Genomic DNA, 19,542 nt, shown 5'->3' on the forward strand with positions numbered 1-19,542 from the left:
ACATTATTCAAGTTCATGAAGCATCTTAAAAGTCACTTGTGCATGGATTATGCTTCCTCTCATCCCAGGTGTCCATTAACCGTGCTTATAGACACTAAAACAAGTTTGAAATAATCTACAAATAAAACTGTAATATGTTATGTTAAATTACTGCTATGATTTATTAATAAAGGGGTGATGATGCCATTAACTTTTAATGCATTTAACAGGCTAATGTGCATAATGAAATTTAAATAACAGAATGAAAAGTGGACCTGGATAGCATAAAGGAAGGTTTTATTAGTGTTGTTAAGACTACATCTGTTCAGTAAATATGCGCCTCTCTACTTCTGTCACCTTATAGTCTCTTCCAAGAATCAAAGCCCCTAATAAAGTCACTTCTAAGAGGAAATGAATGTTGTTGCTGGACATTTACAAATAATTTATCAAGGCTAGTATGTTATTATTTATTATGGCTCCACTAAGAAAAGGTAGCATGCTATTCTTTGGGGAATGAACTCATAGTAAAAAAAATTGCAACTGTGTTTAGGCAGGAAGCTAAAATAATTTCTTTATATTCTACCACAGCTTTATGTAGGAAAAATGAAAGCAATCACCAAGGCAACAAATGGTTTTCTGAGTGGCCCTGTGTTCACAGACAAAGCTATTTCTTCATGCAGATACACAGTTGCGCATGCTCTCATGGCAGTACATCCACCCATTCTTTTTTTTTTTTCCTCTCGTGTTATCTTGAGAATATTTACTGTGCACTTATATACTACAAGGTGTGGGGATAAAATGGACAATCTGTTCTCACATCTTTCAGTCTAAAGTGAAAACTGTTAATTTTGAAAGTAACAGTGGTGTGCAGTAGGGAGGTGAGTGTAAGTTGCTGGAATGGCACAAGCACACTAGACCAATCTGATGGAATTTTCTGCTGCACAGGTAGGGATAAATATGAAGAAAGCTTTGAAAGAAGTGACTGCTCTTCCAATAAGTAGAATGAAGGGAACAGTAGAAGTCTGGGAAGTAAGATATAGGCTATAGAAGATGCAGAGACAGAGAGGACTTCAACCATAATACCAAAAGTTGAGATTATATATTATTTTAAAGAAGATAGGAAGCACCAACCATTATTTTCGATGGTTCCAAACCTTGAGTTTTTCAACTTCTCTCACATGCCCTTCCCCTGGCCCAAGTCTTTCCAGTTTTCTGCCATGTCTTTCCCAATCGTTATGCATCTTCAGTAAACATAACACCACTCTTACTAACTGCACAACCTCTGAACTGCAGTTCTCATTCCCATAATGAGAGCTCCTGCTTTTCAGGCTTGTTCTGAGGATGCTGAGAGTTAAATAAATTGAGATTCACTTTTAACAGCCCATGACACTCTGGAATACTCACACCATGAGTTCAATAGCTTAACTATTCCGTTCAGTGTAGGAAGCCCCCTTTTTGAGATATATTTTCTTCACTTACATTCAGAATTGTAGACTCGCCAAGATAGGAAAAAATGTTTTCTTCAAGGCTGACAAATACAAATATCCAAAACACTAAAAATGTAAAATTTCATAATTCCTGATTGTTTCATGATTCTTCTTGCTGTGAGTAGTTTATTGTGTATTTGTGTAATAATGTAAATGTGTATGTAAAAAATAAAAAATTCAATAAAAAATAAAGTCCGATACAAAGGATTAGCTTACCCAGTTTCAAAAATGTTAAATTTATATATTCACTTTATATCCTAATCATAGGCCCTACCTCCTTTCCTCCAGTTTCCTCCCTCCTACCCTCTTCTGTCTATCCTCCCCTTCTCCTCAGAAAAGGGGGTCCCCCTACCAACCCGCCCCAACAGGGTAGTAAGACATCTACCACTTGAGCTCAACAGTGTCATTCTGAAGAAGCCCTCATGGTATCAATCTATTACAGTCAAGCAGTTTACCGAGTTTTTTCTTTTGTTTTGTTTGTTTGTTTGGTTTTACCATACTGCTATTTTACGTTCATTTAGAATGTGATTTTTTTTCTTTTCTCTCACTCTGCTCTATATTTTATTTTCTGATGATTTTCAAAATCCATGGATAGGAGTGTATTTTAAACCTATGCTACCTCTCCTGACCTTCACTAAAGTAATGAACACAAAGCTCGGATAGCACTCCATGTTTCTGTTGTAGGAATATCTACTTATTTTCTCCAGATAACTGTTACGTACCCTGTTTAAATTTGATTTAATTGTCAGGGCTCATATCTTTCCTGAAATGTATGTATTTTTCATTGTACAGCCATCCTCCATTTCCACTGTCACAATGAACAGTTATAAATGTATCTGTATGAATACTTTTTCTCTTCTTTCCTTAACTTTGTATATGCAATGCCCGGGACTTGAGAGGACTTGGGCATGAACAGTAAGACTCATTTGCTATTCTCACCAAACCAGGAAAGATCTTTCACATCTCTAAGATGAGGGCAATCCACATAAGCAAGGAACATCGTAGTGGAGGGTAGAGCTCAACCTTTAACACCACAAGTCTGCTCTCTTTCATTATCTCCTGGTTCAATCTCATCAATTTTTTTTAGTTAGAACATATTCTTAATATGTTTTTTTATTTTATTCCTTTCAACCTGGTTGTTCAACAACTTTAAAAATGATCCAGTTTGATGCTTAGTGTAAAATTCTTTCCGTTATTAGTCTATTGGTAAATTTTGTAGCATTTCGCTTAACTTAGTAAATGCTTAGTAGTAAAATAAAATCTTATTCTACAAATGATATCAACTGTCTGTTGACAAAGCTGCAGCAAATCATTTTCCTGATGAATCTGACTTCCAAGATGCAATTTTACATGAGCTCTTTTTGATTCTGCGACTAAAAGTCACAGGATCCATGAAGAATTATGAGGTTTAAAGGATGGTCTTTTCTACAAACCTCATGTCAATTTAAATTTATGAGACAAGTGTGGATTTGCAAAGGAGGTAAGTGTAAATAAAAATTTCAAATTCAATGAGATTTAAACATTTATTGAGACCAAAATTTAAATGTCATATAACTAACTCCATGATGTAAAGAATTCATTTGCTTTTTTTCATTCTTATTCTTTATTTCTTCTGAATGTTTACAGATAATGTTTTCTTAAAGCAGATTACTCATGATTACAGCTGCCTGAGAGACCTGTCTCATTGCATTTATGTATGTCTCACCAAAGGCAATTTTAGAAATGTGCATCATGTCAAGACACAGAAGACAAAATATTGGATTTTCTATGTGTGTTGGCAGCCTTAAATCAGCTAAGTGTAGTTTCTCTGACTCTTATTTTTTTCATTTCTTTATCAGTACTAACTCCAGTGGATTATTGGAATTAGGAAAATAATATGCATGCATCAGTACTTACTCCAAAGGAATATTGTACAGAAACAAGTTAGTTTATATATTAAAATAATACTAAATATTTTTTACAGGGAAAGGACTAGAGAATGATTGAAAAACTAAAATCTAGCGTAACTTTGGATTCTTGTTTTTGCATTTTTTTGAGAATAGATTATTTTCTCATACACTATATTCTGATTATTGTTTCTCCTTACTCTACTCCTCCCAATTACTCCCCACCTTCCTTACCCTTTGGATAAACTCTCTTTCTGCCTCTTTTTAGAAAAGAATGGACTTCTAAGAGATAAAAATATAATAAGGTGAAACAAAAACTTTGATATTGTCCTTGGCTGGTGCCTTAGTTTGAGAGGGACCCCTGGACCCAAATCTGCCTATCATATTGTTCTACTTGTAGATTTCTAGGACCCTCTGTATCCTTTTATTTTGCTATTCTCCCATGCGTCTCTCATTTAGAGTCCCAATAGGATGTCCTCCCCTCTGTCCCAGTTTCCTGGTAAGTGAAGGCTTTCGTGGGACATGCCCCTTGGGCTAGTATGCAGATAAAAGTGAGTATATACCATTTGATTCTTTCTGCTTCTGGGTTAACTCACTCATTATGATCATTTCTAGCTCAATCCATTTATCCACAAATTTTGGGAATTCCTTGTTTTTAATAGCTGAGTAGTATTCCATAGTATATATGTACCACAGTTTCTTTATCCACTCTTCTACTGAGGGACACTTAGGAGGTAAACTTTAAACCCCTTCCCAGATCTAGCCAATGGTCAGAATATTCTCCACAGTTGAGTGGAGAGTGTGATACGACTTTCTCACGTACTCTGGTGCCTCACATTTGACCATGTCCCCTGGAGGGGGAGACCTGGTGGCACTCAGAGGAAGGACAGCAAGTAGCCAAGAAGAGACTTGATACCCCATGAGAATATATAGGGGGATGTAATCCCCCTCAGGAACAGTCATAGGGGAGGGGAATAATGGGAAAATGGGGGGGGGGAGGAATGGGAGGATACAAGGAATGGGATAAACATTGAGATGTAACAAGAATTAATTAATAATAAAAAAAAGAAAAGTAAAAAAAAACTTTGATATTGATGTTGAGTATGGCAACCCAACAGAAGGAGAACAACCTCAAGAGCAGACACAAGAGTCGGAGACCCACTCATTCTCAGTCAGGAGTCCCATAGAAATACTAAGCTAATGGCTAGAATATATGTGTGTGTGTGTATGTATATATATATATATATATGTATATATATATATATGTATATATACATACACACACACGCAAGACCTGGTATAAACCCAGGTAGTCTCTGTGCTGGTTGCTTCAGTCTCTGTGAGTTCATATGTACCTTGCTTAGTTGATTCAAAAGCCTTTATCTTCTGGTGTCCTCTATCTCCTTTGGCTCTTGAAACATTTTCATCTCCTCTTCCTGGTTTCTGAGCAGAAGGATTTGATAGAGACCTCTAATTTAGTCTTTATCTGCATCTGCTGCCGGAGGAAGCCTCTCTGATCATGACATGGATAATGATTAATGTATGAGTACAGTACAATATCATTAGGAGTCATTTTATTGTTTTTTTTTTTTTATTCCAGTCATGTCTGATTTTACCCTAGGTCTTTGTGCTATCTAGTCTCTGATTCTTAGTGACCTAAGCAGCGTCAGGTATGTGTTTCCCCTCAGGGGGTAAACCTTAAGTCAAATCAGACAGTGGCTACTCCCGCAGGCTCTGTGCCACCATTGCCCTAGGATATTTTGCAGGCAGGACAGATTGTAGATCAAAGGTTTTGTGGCTGGGTTAGTGTCGAGATTTCTCTTTTGGTAGCATGCAGAGTACCTTTGCACACCAAAGAGATTAGAATGTAGGGGCGAAGGCTCCAAATAGGAACCAGCTTTACTTCTCCCTGGTCAGTGAGTTGTGTTGGTATTGTCCTCAGCAATGAGGCTCTGCTGTCAGTTTGTTCAACATCCTCAGTCATCATGGAAATGCAAATCAAAACTGCTTTGAGATTCCATCTTACACCTGTCAAAATGGCTAGGATCAATAATTCAAGTGACAGCTCCTGCTGGTGAGGATGTGTAACAAAGGGAACACTCTTCCATTGCTGGTGCGAGTGTCAACTTGTACAGCTCTATGGAAATCAATATTACAATTCCTTAGAAAATTGGTAATTCATCTACATCAAAGCTCAGCTATACCACTCTTGGGTATGTACCCAAAGGATGCTCCATCCTATAATAAAGGCATTTGTTCAACCATGTTCATTACAACTTTATTCATAATATCCAGAAACTGGAAACAACCTACGTGTCCCTCAGTGGAAGAATAGATAAACAAATCTGTTACATTTACACATTGGAGTATTACTCAGCATTAAAAAGTGACATCATGGAATTTACAGGCAAAGGAATAGAATTATAGACAATCATCCTGAGTGAAGTAACCCATACCCAGAAAGACAAATATGGTATGTATCCACTTATAATTTGATACTAGCAATTTGGTAAATAATAACCCTTTACCAATCTATTGACATAGAGATATTAGGTAGAGGGGAGGCATCTAGAGAGTAAGCATGGACCTCCCTGGGAAGGGAAAATAAAATAGATTTTAAGGGTAGACCAAGAACAGGTAGGATGGATAAAGAGAGTATGGGGAGAGATATCAGAATTAGAGAGCATATGAGGGATTTTATGAAAACATAGTGCAGTGGAAACTTCCAGGAATCTATGAAGGTGATCCGAATGAGGAGTGCTAGTTATGGGGGCTATAGATTCTCAACAAGCCATTGCTGTAGTTCAGCAAGGTGTCCAGTGGATAATCTGAGTTGTATTCAATTGAGTCATTGGCCAAGGGGATTCCATGAATTTTTTTATAGTTTAATAAACTGTTTATTGCCTTTACATTTTTTAAATTTCCCTGTCATGGTCCATTCATGCTGCTCTAGCAAAATCTCTTTGATCTGGCAAATTGTAAACAACAGAAATGTATTCCTCATAGTTGTGGATGTTGGGAAGGCTGCAGTCAAGGTACCCGTGGATTTATGAGCTGGTCAGCCTTGGTGATAGATGGCATATTCTTCTTGCATCCTCAAATAGTGGAAATGGTTCCTAGGTCTCTCTTTGTAAGGGTAATTCATACCATCTGTGAGGGCTGCAGTCTCATACACTATGGAATACTACTCAGCTATTAAAAACAAGGAATTCCCAAATTTTGTGGATAAATGGATTGAGCTAGAAATGATCATAATGAGTGAGTTAACGCAGAAGCAGAAAGACTCACATGGTATATACTCACTTATATCTGCATACTAGCCCAAGGGGCATGTCCCACGAAAGCCTCCATGAATTTTTTAATTGCCATTAGTATTAATGTACGGTGGAGAAAATGAGACCTGTGTCTCTATGTGTTAGATCTAATTTCATGCTAATTTTAATGGCATAAGCAAATGGGCCTGACTTGCCAGTGCTCCCTTAGAGAATTGACTGTGGAGCAGGTGGACAGTAATTGTCATGCAGGACTGAATTTTTCTTAAAGAGCAAGCAGCATGGTGTTTGACAGTATAGCCTTAGAGTTTGATTTCTTATGTAGTATATTAGCTCTTCTATTTATTATTTCTTGTGTTTGAAAATATTACTTCTCTTTCTTTACATCCTCTCCAGCATGTGATGTCACTTGAATTTTTGATCTTTGCCTAGGGGAGGGGAATAGGGTGAAAGCGGGAGGAAGGGAAGAACAGGAGGATACAAGTGATGGCATAACAATCGAGTTGTAATCTGAATAAATTAATTAAATGAAAAAATAAAAATGAAAATAAAAAGCTCCCCACAAAAGAAAATATTACTTCATTAACCTGTCTCAGTTTTCTTATTTATTAAATAAAAAAGTGCTTCATGGGGTTTGATTAGTGCCGCATATTTCTTCAAAAGATAGTCACCAAGCATACAGTATGTGCCAGCTATTATTCTGAGCAGAGTGGAGCAGAGCAGTGAATAAAACAGGTGAAGCTGCTGTTCTCTTAGGTATGACATAGTAGAGTAAAGATATAGGCTTTTAGTGAGCACAAAAAGAACAAACAGAATTTTAGCGTAAGAACTTCTGTGCATTAAAAGGAAGTAAAGTGAAATGTAGACTAATGACTGCGTAGAAAGAGGCAGGAAAATATTTTAGACAGGATAGACAAAGAACGTATTTGTGTGGATATTGGTAAAGAGCATTCCAGAAAAGGTGAGTAATTAGTATGAATATTTATGAATGGATTAGTGTAGCTACTACATATTGAAACAAACAAACAAACAAACAAACAAACAAACAAGGCACATAGTCAGCACAGGGTCTCTGTTATCCTCTTCTTCCTCCCATTTTGCTCCTCTTACCATTTTCCTCCTCCTTCTCCTGCTTTCTTCTATTGTCCCTCTTCCTCCTCTTCTTCCTCTTCCATTTTTTTTCTAGGAATCTGATATTTAAGGATCAAAATTCCCTAAGATCAACAATCCAATTGTTACTATTCTACTATCTAATTTCTACTGCCAAGTTGGAATAGGAAATTCTTTTAACATTGATGAATAGAATTACCCGGGTTTATAGGTCTGTTGTTGAAAGACACCATATATTTTCCTTTCTCTGCTATTGTGCACTCAAAATTAGGAACTAATTTCCTAGGGCTTTAACCCTCACTGTTATTATAATGCTCCTTCCTGCACGTACCCATTTCTTTTAATCCTAGCAATTCAATTCTTGAAATAACTTTTTTATAGGACAACAGGTTTTGTGAGAAATTGGTTTGACGTTAAATATAACAAATTCTTAGAATTTGTAGTTTTATATGCCCAGAAAGTCAGCTGAAACAAAAACTTCTAGGAAAACATTTGCTCTCTGTAGTCTTTTGCACAAACCATTCTTCTGCTATATCTCTGCTCAGTGGGTAGAATGCCACTCTCTTGGGTGTCATTATTAGAAAAACGGGGTGGTTCTTTATTCTTTCCTCTTTAAATTCCAAAATAGCTCTGTTCCTATATACTCTGTTTTATTTATCTGTCCTTTATTTACTTTCTTACAGGGGTCTGTTTTATGTTCTCCCACAAATTTCTGCACTGAAATCAGTTTATTATATAGCCCTTTCAAGTTTCCCACGTTTAAATATTGTCAATCTTTTTAAGGAAACCTTCCGGAATAGTAGAAATATGTGTTAAATTTACAAGTGTGACAAAAAGTTTTTGGAGTTCCTTGTCCCTTATTATTTTGTTGTTCAATACGATGTGCTTACTACCTAAATAAAATGTTTCTTGAGAAATCATTAGATTTTTAGAATACAAAGACCCAAGTTTATCTGAACTCACATTTTAATAAACTCTCTAGTTGGTCTTTGTTGCTAGTTGATTTTATACATGAACATTTAGAAGTACTGTGCTACAGGACAAAGTCATCATTGCTCGGCCAGGCACAAATGAGCCACTATATTCTAACACTTGTATAACTTTCCTATATTAAATCTCATCGTCTTCCAGTCCCTAATGAAGCACAGTCAAGGATATTTGGCTCTCCTAAGGTACCTGAATTCCACTTTTTTTTTTCCTTCGTGACTACTTTGCTGCACACTTTGAATACCTTCTTAACTCCTTAGCCAGACGGTTTCCTAATATTACCTTTCTTAACCTTTAAGACTCACTCAAGTGCAGATTTTGTAAATAATACTATGCTACCTGACTGAGTAAGACATCCTTCGTGTTCTCAGACCAATGCATGTTATGTTTATTTATTACTTGTTTATATGTCATTCTTCAATTCATTTATATACATCTGTACCTCATCCTAGAATGTGAGCTCTGTGAAGATGAGTTTCTTAGTGACATTCTAAGCTAATCACCCAGCTTGGTACTGAGAGATATACTAGATGTGTTGGTTCTCTCTTCACAGATATTAATAAATATTTATTTCAGAGCAAGTAAATCCATGAATGGATGAATTTTCTTTTAGCTCTACATGTGAATACTTCAGTGTAAATTACAAGTATAGATACAGACAAATGTGTGTATATATATATATATATATATATATATATATATATATATATAAATATAATTGTGTGTGATGCATATTTTATAATATGTACATGGAAAAGAACTGTTTTCGCCTTGACAGGTAGATATTTCAGTTGAGACATAGACACAGGTGAACTTACCTGTGATTAGGTGGAAGGCCAGAAATGATGTGGACACTGTCATTTCAGTTTGAGAGAAATGGGTTAAAGAGGTAAAAGTCTTCAGACACATCATGATAACTGACATTGGATCTCATATATAATAAGCTATCTTGGCATGATCATAATTCAAGCTTCTTTAATTCAGATGTAAAGATAGCTAGACATCAACTGCATGTTTTTACCCAACAAAAAGTAAAGCAGCCAATCAGGCTTTGAGAAAAGATTGTCAACACACGTTCATGTAACTAAACAGTGATTTAATATAACATGATGCTTGGTTCTGTTTTAGAAGAAAATAATTTGACTTCGTGACATATATAAAATATATTTACCGTAAACACACTGTAGGGTTATATCATTTTAATTTTAAAGTATATTTTCTCTATAAAAACATGAGAAATAACCAAAAAGCTATTTGATGTGAAACTGACAAATGGCTTCATCCTCCTAGGTGCCTGTGCTCACCCTCCCATACAGGAGCATGAAAGAATTGGCTACATTGCAATGTCTAATGGTGTTATTCTTCTAAAAAAATATATTTTATTAATTTATTCAATTATATAGCCATTGTTATCCCATCCTTTTTTTATGTTTTTTTTTATTAATTTATTCTTGTTACATCTCAATGTTTATCCCATCCCTTGTATCCTCCCATTCCTCCCTCCCTCCCATTTTCCCCTTACTCCTCTCCCCTATGACTGTGACTGAGGGGGACCTCCTCCCTGTATATGCTCATAGGGTATCAAGTCTCTTCTTGGTGTGATTCTTAAGGCAGGTGGACTCAGTTTCTAGTTACGAGCTTGTCTAGGAAGCTACTCGCAGAAATGTTACTGTTATCTTTTCTTGATTTGCATTTCAGAGAACAAAGCGTATGAGCTCCATCAAACGGTTTCGCTCTATGTAAGCTCTAAAAGAAGCCAAATCTACGATCATGTTTACCGTTTAAGGCTCATGCGCTCCCCACAGGGGACACAGCACCACATACAAGGGATACTGCTCTGTTACTATGTGGTTAGGCTTTAGGTGGTTTCAAATGTCCCATTCATAATACGCTGAAGCCCCTGAGAAAAATGACTCAGAATAAGCAAATAGTTTTATAGGAAGGTGAAATAATCAGTGGAGACTCTCTTTGAAGACCACTTAGTTAGAGTGAAAAAAAAAAAAAAACCCAGAAGTTCAAATGTCACATTTCAAGATATTAATCATACTCTACTCAGCTCCACTTGTGGTCATTTTGGTTGTATGAAAACACAAAAAATTAAGATTTTTAGCTCACATCTCCCGTATTTCATACAACTACAATGAAAACTAAAAGGAATTTAAATATCTTAAAAAATACTTGTTAAATTTTGAGATTATAAAATACTTACAACATTCCTCCTTTCTCTTTCCTCCCTCTAAACCTTCCTATAGAGCCATCTATACGATTCTTCAAGTTCTTGGTATCTTCTTTCATTAATTGTTATTACATGCACATATGATATGCATGTATATTCCTAAATCTAACCTGCCCCTGAGTTTTTCATTAATTTATTTAGATTACATCTCAATTGTTGTCCCCTCACTTGTATCCTCCCATTCCTCTGTCCCTCCCTCTTTCACCCTATTCCCCTCCTCTAGGTCTGTGACAGAAGGTTATCTCCTCCCCCACGATATTGTCACAGTCTATCAAGTCTCATCTTCGTAGCCTGCTTATCCTTTCTCTGAGTGCCACCAGGCCTCCGCACCATGGGGAGGTGGTCAAATATGGAGCACCAGAGTTCATGTCTGAGTCAGTCTCTGCTCTCCATGCAACTATGGAGAATGTCCAGACCATTGGCTAGATCTGAATATGGGTTTAATGTTTACTTCATGTATTGTCCTTGGTTGGTGCAGCAGATTGAGCAGATATCCCAGGTCCAGATCTGCCCATCATGATGTTCTTCTCATGGGTTTCTAGGACCTTCTGGATACTTCTATTTCCCCATGGTCCCACATTTCCCTCATCTAGAGTCCCAATGGGAAGTCTCTGCATCTATCCCAATCTGGTAAGTGAAGACTTTCATGGGACTGCCCCTGATTTTGAAAATCTTGAATATTATTTAAATAAACTATGAGTAAAAAAATCTTCAGTTTTGACCAAATAAATTCTCTGTCCTTGCTTTTGTTATGAATCTCCTGGGGTTTCAATACATGATAATTTTTGCTAGTTTTTTAAAATTAAAACTGCCCTGAATTAATACACATGAAATTTACTTTAGCATCGTTCAATGCTATTTAAATCAAGGCCAGACCTAATTGCTGGTTTGTCCTGGTTGATGGCTTGGTATTATCTAAAAATTCTTCATCAACTAAAAATTCCCCAAATCCATATTTATATATATCAGAAGGCCGCATATGTACAGGTATATCTATTCACCCCACATTTTTGTTGAATTTTCATATAATTTTAAGTATCTAAGTATTTTTCTGGGAAGAGAAAATCTTGTACATTTAAGTTGATGGCATGGCGTTTCATGTCTATTTTCAAACAATACCACCTAACATATGTGCATGTTTTGAAATCCAAGAAAATGAGAGGAACAAATTTAAATAAATTGTATTTTTATAGGTCCTAATTATATCTTATCAAAAGCACAATTTTTAAAATCCTTTATCCTTTGGAAATATAGTAATTGTAATAATACCCTTTTCCATGCAGTTATTTAACTTTCAAAAAGTATACATTTTAAATTTCATAAAGAATAAAGTCTGCTAAAGATCTTCAGCCATTTTCTTTATGTCTATGATTATTACAGTGTGAAAAAACAAATTGATTTTATCTATTTTCTGTTTTGCACTTTTTTCCATCTAAAGTTAGCTTTGCTGTAAGAACATGATATTTAACAGAATTTTAACTATTTACCAGTCACAAAAGGTCTCTTTACAGTCAAATTTTAAATATACTTGGGAAGAGGAAGGTTGTCAGACATTTCTAGATGTTAAAGTTAACTCTGTTTCCACAAGTCTTTGTAGTTTATGATTTAATAGATGATATCTACCAATGAAGAATCCACTGATTTCATCACAGATCATGTCCAAAATTTCTTCATTACAAGAAGGAAAATCAATTTTTGCCCATTTTTGGGTTGTCTTCATTGTGAAATACAGTGCCAGGATGAAAATATTAATTACATTTAATGTACTTGGTGAAACTGCGTTTTAAAATCTTGGACTCCAAAGCTTAGATTATTATATATAAATGTACACTGTGTAGAATGTATAACTTTGGGGATTTAGAGATAAAAGGAATATTGACACATGTCTTTAAAGAATGTTAAAAATACATTGTATTTCTTAGACATATTAGCAGACCAGTGAACTCAAGTTCAGGAACCCTACTGTATAGTCAACTTAGGTTCCCAAATTTAGTCATCTTAAAACTGTCCTTGCTTTCTGACTTTTCTTTGTATCTTCTTTTTATTAACAGAAACTTCCAAATGACACTAAGAGTTGAAGTTCTTGGTATTTGCTAAATGGTTTCTCACATTTATTCTCATTAATTTTCATGGTACTCCTGTGAGGTAAATATTATTATCCTATGCTCAGAGGTGAGAATATAAGCTCTGAGGATCTAGGTGGCAAAGAAGAAAGATCTTTGCTAGGAAGAATTATGTAAGTTAAGTATTCATCTCACTACTTTACAAAATGCATTCATCCTTACAGAAATCCTTTAAATTGGGCATAGTTTTGCTATTTTATAAAAGCAAAACTCAAACTCATAGAGGCTAAAACCCTAAAATCATCCAAAAGAATAACTAATAATTAATACTCTGACACTCTAGATGCAGTGGGTTCTTCATGGTCTTAATCACTTCCATTGACAAACTTTCAGGATAGATATGATGATGAAGTGCACTGACAATATATTTAAAGCACTTGACAGCTAACTGGTACCCATAAATATTATTTCATTATATGTGTAAGAAACTACTTCTACTTTCGCCTATAGTTCTTTGTGTAAGGTTGAGGCCTTGTGGGCTATCCTCTGTCCACTTTGGCATGATCATTGGTGTTTTCCTTCTTCAGCTCATGTCTTGGCAATCATGTTCTTGAGACTTTATGGATGTAGCTTCTGACATTACTATGAGACACAATCTCACAGAAAATTACCAACTCCTATAACTCTTATAATCTTTCTGCTCCCTCTCCTGTAGTGTTTCCTGAAACTCCTTTGTAGATGTGTCCATTGAGACTGCATTTTTTTATTTGGCTATGGTTTTCTGTTGGGTGCTCTCTCCAGGAGCCAAAGAATATCTGACAGAAACTCCCATACCAGACATTAGAAGCAATCTTTTGAGTTGTTGGCTGGGGATGTCCAAGAGACAGCCAAAACATACAGACTATTGCTGTTACCCTTTGATCCCCACAAGTAAGAGGTAAGTCTCTATTGTGGAAGATTCCATGCACTTCAAAAATGTTCAGAGACCTCTTAACTGCAACTGACATGAAGGTATCCTCCCGAAGTACTACTAGCTTTCGTGGTACCAGAATATAAGCAACCAACATCCCTAACCAGCTGTGATGTCCCATGAACCACATCAATTACCAGTATGACACAATGACACCTATCTTAGAGTCACCAAAAGCTCTCTAATTAAAGTAAAGGCTCACTCAACAAGAGGGAGAACATGCCTGTACTGGAGCTCTTGCTAACTACTCAGTACTAGTGAAGTCGTGGTTATTACAGGAGAATCTACAACTGCTAACTTACTAAACTAGCATAAACCCTTAGAACAATCTATAACTTTCTGCCCTTGTTCCCACAGATAAGTGCAGTCTCCAACCCTCAAGAATAATTATTTTATTACATGATTTTAATGTGGTATTTATAGTCATTATATGTTTTCATCACAAACTGTATTTCTGGTAGCTTGAGCAACTGTCTTCCTAGAGTCTTGTGGGTAGTGTGAGGAGACTCGGTTCACTATCACTGGCCCCTGAATGCTTCTTGTTCGCAGCATCCTGTGAAGAAGGACAGGATGCATGGCTTCTGTCTTAGTAATTATTTCTTAAGAAACAAATTAATCAAATATCTTTTAAACATCTTCTAAAATGAAAAAAATTGAACCTAGGATGTATATTCTTGCGATAAAAATAGACTAGTATGAAAAATAAAGCACAACAAGATTAGGAAAGGGTAAGGTCACAATGTGAGAAATGTGTAATTGTGGCCAAAGTTGAAAGGAAAAAATATTAATCATGCTTATTCTTTACATCTCTAAATAAGACAACAGACTAGGTAGACTCAAGAGTATACCATAATTAGACCAACTTTACTTCAGGCTCCACATTATTTGCATATAATGGTTAAGTGTCAGTGGTCCTCAGCTTGCTTTGTAACTGAAAACTTGAGCAGTTACGTGACTTGTCATCACTTAAAAGGATTAAACATCTCACAATCATGTAAAAATCACAAATCTACTCAACTCAGATATTAAAATTGTCCAGTCCTGGTAGGCCTGGTGGCATACACTTTGGTCCCAGCACTTGGGAAGAAGAGACTAGTGGATCTCTGAGTTCAATGCTAGCCTGGTCCTACAGAGTGAGTTTCAGGACAGCCAGGATTACACAGGGAAATGCTGTATCAAAAAAGAAGTCATCCCAAAACATAGTCAAAATTTCAAATACTTCCCAGATGAAAGATTCCCGCTGTGGCATCTTCAAATCAGATATTGATGTTGGGAATGATTTTTAATTTCCTTTTTCTCTCCCTCCATTGTTCACCAGCTGGTTGTTCTGGAACGCTTCTGCTCTCTGAGCTTTTCATATATGATGATGGTGACACGAGCAGCAAAATGAAAGAAGACGGCAGGGTCTTTGCAGAGGGTTGACTGTGAATAGAAATAGTTCAAGTCTTATATTATAGCTTTGATTTTTTTTTTAACTGAGGAAAAGAGAGATTATTCAGCTTGGTTCATCTAACAAACAAATGGTAATGGTGAATTTTTTGCTCAGGCATCTGACTCCAGATGTTTTCTCATATGGGCATCTGTGTTGTCTTTGGGAAGTTTCTGCTTCTGAGCTTCTTTGACTAGATCTGCAATGTGATTGATGCATTTCTTTCAGCTGGACATTTTATAGCAATCTTTCCTAATAAAGGGTTATTTTAGCAAATATAATGCCTCCCCAATGGATTGGATTATTTGCCTTAATGAACAGTGAGCTCATGGGGTGCCTTTTGACTCAGTACCAATTTGCCTTATTACCTCATTGGTTAAACTTACAGGGTGGGAGTCAGATTCAGGATACTGACCTAAACCTAAGATGGGTATACTTAGTTGTAGGTTAAAGACCAATTTTTGCCCCTTTTCAATAAGGTAAAACTCAACTTCTTTCCCAAGGAATATCTCCCCCTGCTATGTAAATATCCCTATATATGCTCATCGCAGAAATGATGGAGCCTTGATATGGGTTCTTTGTCATTTCCCTGAAAATTGTGTGTGCTGCTTAGCATCTGCTTTGGAATCTCAGTTCATTCATGTCTTAGGTTCACAGGATGAATTTCTGATGTGTTCTATTCTGTGCATACATTTTAACAAATGTTGTTCTTTTGATCCTGGTAACATGATTTCCTCTCTAGAACATCTTTCTTTGAAGTTACATGTTATTATGGAAAATAAGAATTATTTTGGATAAAAATATTTTCAAATTTTCTTTATATGTGTGTTTATAACACAAATAAAATGTATTTATAAGTATTTATACACATTCTATGTGTATATGTTTACATGTAATTATATTGATATTTAAATCTCTAAAATCAATGATTTCGAGAATTCTGAGATGAGTTTGTAACTGTTAAGATTATGAACAGTTACAATATCCATAAAGAAACCTATATTGACTTTTTAATTTATCTTATCCTCAGAAATAATGAAAATTTTTGTTAATTAGACACATATTTGGTCGGTGCTTTGGGGTTTACAATGTGTAGACTGTCTTTTACAATGTGTATCCATCATTCCAAAAAAAGTCTATCAGCTTTTGGCACATTAGAGAGAATGCTGGACTAGGACATTTAGAAAGATATATGGCAGATTTTAAATAAGAAAAGTATAATAAAAAAAGCAAGAGACTGAGAGGCCTGAAACTACATCAACCTGTTGTATTGTAAAAGACCAAAATAACTGATAGTTTTTCTCCTAAGACATATTGGTCAAAGGCAGTATTGCCAATCCCTGGATCTCAATCTAGGGCTTTAAGTGCTGTGGGTGGATGAATGGAGGGAAAGGGGCAAGTTCATCTGCAGGGGAATTTGTTATTAACTTTGACTTCAAATGTTTATTTGCAGAGCTGGTCAGGCTCCTGAAAAATTGCAACACTATATTTTTTGCTTACCAGTTAAGCTAGTGGAAGAGTGGTCTTTTTCCCACTCCTAATATTAATTCTAAGGGCTAGAGACATGGAAAGTAGGAACTACATCATAATGTCACATTTCATAGTGTGCATATGAAGACTTTTCAAAAATAAGAAAAAATTCTTAAAATTCCATTTTCTCTCATTTCAGATGGCAGTTACCCTAACGCATGTAATATCTGTTTTCTTTGAAGGTCCAGCAAAATGACAGATAAAATGTGGGGCTGGGTTTTCATTAACTACACTGAAGTGGAAGGCTCTTTTAGACCATTTGTTCTGCATCAGTGCTCCCCCCCACTTTGTAAAATTACTCAAAAAGGAGAAGATGATGTCTGATTGGCATTCAATGGTACTTGTAGATAACACTTCACTAGACTAGAATGATTGCAGCTCTCAGCAGAGAGTACGTACTTTGGTTGAAGAAATATATTACATTACTGAGTGAATGGGGTTTGAGAAGATCATTTACTAATGCAGTGCTCCCCAATGCTTCTACCTAATATGATTATTTTGTATCTATCGTATTTTTGAGTAATTATATTGTTCACACAACTCACATGCTTACTAGAGCTGGGGACAAAGTCACATCCCCTGGTCTGCAATATGGCTGCTGGGAAAAAGAAGAGACAATGTTCAATAACGGTGATATTTTGACCACATTCCAGTGGAGGGCCACACAAGTTAAGAGTATTTTGGCAACAACAATTGGACTTGATGGATTTAAAAAGCAAACCACAACCAACCAACCCCCACCTCCACCCCTATTCAAAATAAAAAAGAACATGAAATTGGATAGATAGAAAGGTCTAGATGGATCTGAAAGGAGTTAGATGAGAAGACAATAAATATGATAAAATATATTATATTTTATTAATTCTCAAAGAATCAATAAATCTTTAAAAAGAAACAATCACAGATCATCAGGCTTGCATGGCAGTTGCGTTAACCTCTGAATCTTGCTCTTGCAAGGTCACTAACTAGCATTTTAGTAGTACTGTTATCCTAAAAGCCTTAAAACTTCACAGACACAGACACACACAGAGACACACAGACACACAGACACACACACACACAAAGAGAGAGAGGCTTATTTATTTATCTAGCATAAATCAAAATAGAAAAAAACGTTTTTTTCTATCCTTGTATGTAGGACCTGAAGTGAATCAGTATTCAGCACTGATAAAGTTTCTGCTAATTAGTCATGTTAATAACCTTGTTTTACACAGTTGATTTCCAAGAACATCTAGTGACAGCAGGTACATGGCCAAGCTTAGCATGAAATTGCGGTCATCTGACAACTGAACAATATGCCTAGTGAGCTGTGCTAGCCCTGAACGTCATGTTTTGATTTAAGCAAGAAAACAGAAAATAGCTTTACATAGAGATTGATGATATGAATTCATTTCTACAGTGACTTTATCCAAAATCACTCATACAGAATTTCAGAGCTTACTGCTGCCTTGAAAGTAAATCACCTCAATAAAGATTGCTTGGAAATGTTGAAAAATTCACTGAAACATATATTCTCAAATATTTGCATTATAAGAGCATAGAAATTGGTAATGCAGCTTTTCATTCCGTTAAATGAGAAATATTAGAGTGGTTGATATGATCAAATCAGATTGTTTGATAACATCCCTTTAGCCTCACAGAGCAGATAGCAAATAAAAACAACAGAAGCAGCTTCCTGTAAAAGGGGGAGTGTGCATGAACAGCAATCAGCCAGATGCTTAGTATGGATCTGGTTTTGCTCTTTCCTAGCAGGGTGAGGCTTTGGTAAGTTGCTAAACTCTCTTCAGCCTCAGATGTCTCCTCGGTATAATTACATCATCATCTCTATTGATTCTTGTTGTATTCTTTGTGGTTACTAATAATTTTCTAATAGGTCCAGACCAACCTATAGAAACTAAGTGGCTTAATGAATCATATCTGTGGGGTTTTTTAATGATAGTTATTAACATTACAGAGTGCCTATATCGTCATATTGAGTAGACAATGAGAGAAGTACAAGATGTTTTATTAGAACCTTACTCTCCTTAGGACTCATCATTATTGCAGAGATGAAACAGTACTGTCAGCTAAAGAGGGCACTTGATTCCTTCCTAAAAGGCCAATTAGAATGTCAGTTTACAGGATGAAAATATGAAGATGCTAATTAAAGATAAATTACTTAAACAGGAAGAAGAGTCGTAGAAATGGTTTAGAATGTCAGACTGCTGGTTCTTTGAGCAAATTGTTTCATGTCTCTGTATTTCTGTCTCTGATGAGACAAGAAAGGCCTCTATAATCTAGATTATTTACCTCTAAATTCTTGAGTTCTGTGAAATACCTTGGAGAGAGTCTCACCACTAGTCAGGAGGGGGTTATAGCTAAGTCTCTGCCTCCACTCCAAAAATATAAGAGTATAGAGTTTGTCAATGTTGATTTGAAAGGAGCAGAGTGCTTCTACATCTGGATTAGGAGAGTGTTCCTATGACTCTTATTGGCATCTAGAAGGGCAGCTGCTAAATCAGCATGGTACCAAATTCCTAGGCCCCAGATTAATAAAAGAAAGCACAAGATATTTTCCTATGTCTTGGTAAGAGTAGAAATACATATGTCATTT

At 35.9% G+C, this 19,542-nt stretch overlaps 1 protein-coding gene across 9 annotated transcripts in view; it reads left to right on the plus strand.

Moving 5' to 3' along the window:
- Dlg2 (discs large MAGUK scaffold protein 2) overlaps positions 1–19,542 on the plus strand; it is a 1,899,378-nt gene that overhangs the window by 402,946 nt on the left and 1,476,890 nt on the right. The window lies entirely within an intron of this gene.

This window comes from Acomys russatus, chromosome 7, assembly GCF_903995435.1.
Source record: "Acomys russatus chromosome 7, mAcoRus1.1, whole genome shotgun sequence".
NCBI classification, from domain to species: Eukaryota; Metazoa; Chordata; class Mammalia; order Rodentia; family Muridae; genus Acomys; species Acomys russatus.